General features: G+C 45.0%; 1 long non-coding RNA gene across 1 annotated transcript; it reads left to right on the top strand.

Moving 5' to 3' along the window:
* Positions 1-349: 349 nt before the first annotated feature.
* LOC139753070 (uncharacterized) lies at positions 350-5,306 on the top strand. Its single transcript, XR_011713642.1, has 2 exons — positions 350-931; positions 3,586-5,306. It is a non-coding gene; the product is annotated as an uncharacterized lncRNA (long non-coding RNA).
* Positions 5,307-6,118: the final 812 nt, after the last annotated feature.

Raw genomic sequence — 6,118 nt, 5'->3', positions numbered from 1 at the left:
GGTTGTAACAACGCCTTCAGGACCTCACCACACAGAGAGAGAGAGAGAGAGAGAGAGAGAGAGAGAGAGAGAGAGAGAGAGAGAGAGAGAGAGAGAGAGAGAGAGAGAGAGAGATTCTTACCCTCGTCAGTAAGGGGAAGACGTCCACTTGTTCATGACCGAGTCTGCGGAGGAGGGAGAGTCATGAGTGTGTCGGATCTCTAGAATATTACTCACGCTCACTGGATCATCCGGCAAGACGGAGACTATCTACGATAAGAAGTTAAAAATCATACTGATAAAAGAGATATCGGCCACTGGTGCTCAGAGAGCAACAGCAGCAGCAGCAGCAACAGCAGTAAGCAGCTTCAGTGGTGTGTGTGGGTGTGTGGGTGTGGGTGGGTGTGTGTGGGTGTGTGTGTGTGGACGATGGGTTGTTCTGGTCGCTCAACCCGTTAACAACGACAGCCCCTCACACCGTTGCAAAACACGGCGACCCTCGGGATCCTTCATTACCATTTGTTAGCGGCGGGGCGAAATGCGCAGGATGCACGGCGTTGCTGACCATGACGTAGTCAAGAGCCGGCCATGGGTTGGGTTAAGCCCGCATAGGTTCGAGTCCTGTTCGCGGCAACCGGTCCGTAGTCAACCCAGCTGTTCATTATAGCGTAAATCAGACACCCTTGATTGGGGGCATTTAGCTGCCCGCGTCATCTCATCTAACACAAGAGAAATACGGGTAACGACCCGATGAGCCATCAGGAATAGAGGGTGTTAACGCAGGAATGTCGCGTAGCCTACAGAGGAAGGAAGGAGCATCTTCACCACTGGTACTGGTCGAGTCCTGGACATATTATTGCCATTCCTGGTGGGTCTACCTGCCAGTCGGGAAAACTCCAGACGGTGGGTCAACAACAACGACACATTTCACCGTCGCAGAGTCAACACGGAGGTAAGTTTTCAGATGGTATTGTGGACTGGCGGTATTGGGCCACCCCTTTTATAGACATCAAAGTTTAATTTTACAAACAGAGAGTTTGCTATTGGAGGGAGGCACTGTATGGCTGCCCCTGCATACGGGATACGCATCCATACTTTAGATCGCACCCATACATACAAGACTAGGCCCTCATGCACCATACCCATACATACACAACAAGTCCTCATACTTTAAACATTACCCATACATGCAAGACAGGCCCTTATACACCATGCCTATACATACACAACAAGCCCTCATACTTCAGACAGCACCCATACATACACGACAAGTCCTCATACTTTACACCATACCCATACATGCACAACAAGCCCTCATACTTCAGTCAGCACCCATACATACACGACAAGTCCTCATACTTTACACCACACCCATACAAACACAAGTCCACATACTTCAGACTGCACCCATACATACACGACAAGTCCTCATACTTTACACCATACCCATACATGCACAACAAGTCCTCATACTTTCGACAGCACCCATACATACACGACAAGTCCTCATACTTTAGACAGCACCCATACATACACGACAAGTCCTCATACTTTACACCATACCCATACATGCACAACAAGTCCTCATACTTTCGACAGCACTCATACATACACAACAAGTCCTCATACTCTAGACCATATCCGTACATACAGGATTCGCCCGTTCATGTAGGACACATCCTTACCTCAGTCCACAACCACAGTCCTCCTATACATCTCTGTGGACCACAAGCTTGCGTAAGCTTCACCCACAGTCCGTGGAGACAGCCGGGATCAGCTAGGGGGGCCACCAGTCTTCAGCCAGAGGATGATATAACAACAGGGGTGAGGGATACTAATGAACCACAGTCCTCTGTTGCTTCACCATAACTCACAAGCGTCAGGTACTCCGCCCCCGGGTGCACCGGCCAAGACTCGACGATGACTAAACGAGTGGCAAAAACTCTAGTGTCTGAAGAGACACCTCGTCGTGAACCAGTCTTGGTGCTCTGCCAGGCAGACCCTGCCCCCACTGACTACTGTCCTGGTGATTCACCAGTTACCTTAGAAAGGGACAGGCGTCAGGTGGCTACTATCATGAGTTTTCACCAATCATCTTGGTCGACAGAGGTCAGGTGCACCAGTCCCGGTGCTCCCCAGCAAACCGCCTGTGGCCTTTGACCTGGTGCCTCACGACACCGACTCACCTGTGGAGAGCTGGTCCTGGGTTGCCACAACACTCGGCGCTTCACCAAAGCTCACCTGTGGAAAGAAAACGATCGGTTAGGCTCGTGGCACACACAACCTTCGGCTGGGTCCTGTACTCAATATCATCATCATTTTAAAAACATCTTAGTCAAACGGTTCGGTCACAGCGGATAATTAATGCCCTACACCACTACAGGGCCATCAGTAATAGTGGCACCCTTTTAAATGACACCTTCCATCAACCCCTGAACACGACGGCAGCTGAAATATACGACCCTTGAGAGCACGATGGTAAGACCTCTAGATAATGATGGCCTGGTATTTGACCCGGCCCTTAAAAGACTACCTTAAATATAACGCTATCACACCTAAGGGTCGTACAGTCGTCTTGAAGGGTCGTATTTTCGTGCTACAAGATCGTACCGTCGTGTTCTGGGGTCGTAAAGTCGTGCTCAAGGAGTTACGTTTTTGATAAACCATCACTTAACGCGCCATAGCTCATGCACGAACAGTCATTTATACTTTACTGATAAACTCGAGTTTTACGAAGACTTGAAATTCCCTATATCACAATATCTAAGCTACGGGAATACCTATGTATTATACATCACTGGGAGACCATGGTTTTGGTATGATGACTATGTTACCGTGGTCCAGGCTGGGCCTGGGTGATCAACATGGGTCCTTGTCAGGCTGGATTCGGTCGAGGTGGACTCCAGGTGGGAAGCATTAGGCAGAGGTAGGTTGTGCTGGCTACGTTTTTTGGATAGCATCGCGGTATTCAAATTTGGGGCTGAGTCTTTAGTTTACACTAGATTATGTTATGATGGGTTCAACTGAATTTAAATGACTTAAGGCTAAAATTCTTCCCAAGTTATGTCACCTGGTTTACACAGGTTAAATGGAGCATTAAAGTAAAAAAAAAAAGAAGTCAGATCATACACACTGGATTAATGCCCTAGACACTGTCCTGAAGCAGGTAGCTGTTAGACTAGCCCTCCTGCAGACGACACAAGGTCGGTCCCGCTATAGAGACGAGGTCAGTCCCCTTCAGACTCAGGGCCAGTCCTTCTGGAACACCCTGGACCCATGCAACACAAAGGCCATGTACTCACATCACCTGGAACACTGAAAGAAGCTGTCCTTCCAGATGTTTGAATTCTGTATGGGGTTTGTGGTTATATCTGCCGATTTAATCTTGTTTAAAAATATATATAATATTCCCTAATGGCTTCTAAATACCATAACTTTAAGACTTGATCCTTTTTTTTTTTTCATTTCATATTCAACGCCATTTAAATGTTTATTGATCACCAGCACAGATGAATGAGATGTTATAAGTGACACTTGATGCAGGTTGACTTTTTGGGGAAATTTATGTTTCGATGCAGGTGACATTTATCCAAAGTCTATTTCCAGTTTAATGATACGTTCCTGGCTCTGACGTGCATCTCGTTCTTATTCGTCTCATGCCATTCGTCTCCCCGGCAAAAGGCACTCAGCTCCCCACCACCACCACCACCGTTCATATCGGGAGTGGCCTTCTCGTTGGAGAGGACACAACTCCAGAAAACTGGGTGAAAAGTCCAGTTTGGCTCCGCATCGACAACTAACTTCGGCAAGTGGCAATTTGTGTTTTTGGTCGATTCTAAACTTTGTCGTGATGACAGAAACACCCAAGGAGGATCATATATCTCATTTTTCGATATATATATATATATATATATATATATATATATATATATATATATATATATATATATATATATATATATATAATTTTTTTTTTTAAAGAAGGAACAGAGAAGGGGGCCAGGTGAGGATATTCCCTCAAAGGCCCAGTCCTCTGTTCTTAACGCTACCTCGCTATCGCGGGAAATGGCGAATAGTATGAAAAAAAAAAAATATATATATATATATATATATATATATATATATATATATATATATATATATATATATATATACTATGAGGAGGGTCGGATGAACAGAAAAATTGTGGAAGTAAAAAAATATGTATATTCTGCACAATCATATGAACAGGTACCAAAGATTACGTATGTGGTATTAACTGTATCATTCAAGAGTTCATATTGCACGTAATTCCTACCTGTAAAACGATGGCGAGTTTTCTGGAGTGCATTCACTCGTGGTTACCTCCATCACGATTAGACAATATAAATGTAATAACATTAGTCATAAGTAATAAAAAACCATGTAAGAAATGATGGTAACGTTTGGTTTTTCTTACCCAACCGTCTTTTGTCTTAAAGTCTTCTATTCGTTACGTCAGTTGTGGCATGAGTTTTTCTTCTGTTTTAAGTATAGATGCTACAACGCGTGTTTCCTGATCTCATTCTATGCTGTTTTACCCCTTTGAGATTTATAGGGTTCCGTATAGCAAAAATGCTAAACATGTTCTTGTCTTCGTCCTTTTATTGTGTATGAAAAATTCTTCCCTCATACTGATGCTGTTCTCCAGTCACCAACAGCCTAGCTGACGCTCTCCTGGGAGGTGACTGTGGCCGTGTGTGTGCGGTTCCTCCTCACTCCTGCTACCGCCACCGCCACCACCACCCGCCTGGACGTCCAACCCTCACCGTACCACTACCTCCTCCCCTCGCTCGCCACCCACGCCTCCGCCATCGCTCGTCCTCGCCTCCCACACGTGTATCCAGCAGCGTCCTGGCCAGCCATGCCCCATCACTCACCCTGGCTATCTCTCCCTCCTTACGTCTAGTGGGACGCGCAAAACATGTTCGCGAATACATCACTTTCGTAATAGCAGTGAAGCACCCAAGGAATTGAATGTCTGATAAAAGTTTGGCGCTGGAGACGAATCATACTGAGAATCAACCGAAACGAAACTGGAAGGACGATATGTGAGGGAAATGGGCCAGGCAGCGCGATACAGGAGGAACAATCAGGTTACGTTATCATCCTACACTGGGTCACCAGGAGCTAACCTGCCTCTACATAATCCCAGAACTTCAAATGATATTATACGAAGTTAATGGGAACTTATCAGCGACCAGGTCAGTGCAAAGGCAAACTGTACCACTGTAATCTCTCCCCCAACTTGACCTGTTGTGGATCTCCACAATCTGGTGTATCAAATAAATCATCTTTTAAGTTATACATCGCTGGTATAATATCAACAATTCCCAGCTAGATCAAGTGTGCACGTCCGGACAAACGAGGTGATGCTTGCGTACGCTTGCTCACACAACCTCACTGTGTACCGCGCTAATATGTCTACACTGAGTGTTATTTCTCTTAAAGCTTTCAACTCACAATGATAGAGTTGACAAGAGATGCTTTCTGGAATGGCTGATGTGGGAGGAAACCTTTTAAATATGGGTAAGTTATGATAAGTTATTAAGGTATAGGTGTCTTGCTTCCATGTTAGAAGAACGCGCAGCATATTATGTCTACCTGTTATCTATCTATCTCTCTTCATCTAACTATCTATCTTCTGTCTATCATCAAACTGACAAAGCGGAGTACACCGTGGTGAGAACTGACGACACACCACGGTACGCTGTGGTGGTAGCTGACGACACACAAGGGCGCGACCCTGGTAACGAAGTACATAAGAAAATAATAAATCAGTTCATTCGGTTTAGAAAAAAAAAAAAAAAAATATTCCGCCACTCGACTTTTCAGTACATTCACAGTAATGTACTCGCAGTACGTTCTAGAATTAATCATACACTTCTAAAAGCCAATTAGATAAAGAAAAAAAAAGAATATTCAATGATATACTGTTAATGTCACCGAGAGAGAGAGAGAGAGAGAGAGAGAGAGAGAGAGAGAGAGAGAGAGAGAGAGAGAGAGAGAGAGAGAGAGAGAGAGAGAGACCTGTGAAAGTTAGCTTTTTTTTTTTCATTACCAACGAATGTCTTGGATCATGTTACCAAAGGCCAACTCACGAGCGGAATTTCGCAACGCT

This window comes from Panulirus ornatus, chromosome 14, assembly GCF_036320965.1.
Source record: "Panulirus ornatus isolate Po-2019 chromosome 14, ASM3632096v1, whole genome shotgun sequence".
Taxonomy (NCBI): domain Eukaryota; kingdom Metazoa; phylum Arthropoda; class Malacostraca; order Decapoda; family Palinuridae; genus Panulirus; species Panulirus ornatus.
The sequence above is the reverse complement of the archived record's forward strand: the minus strand, read 5'-3'. Positions and strand labels throughout refer to the sequence as shown.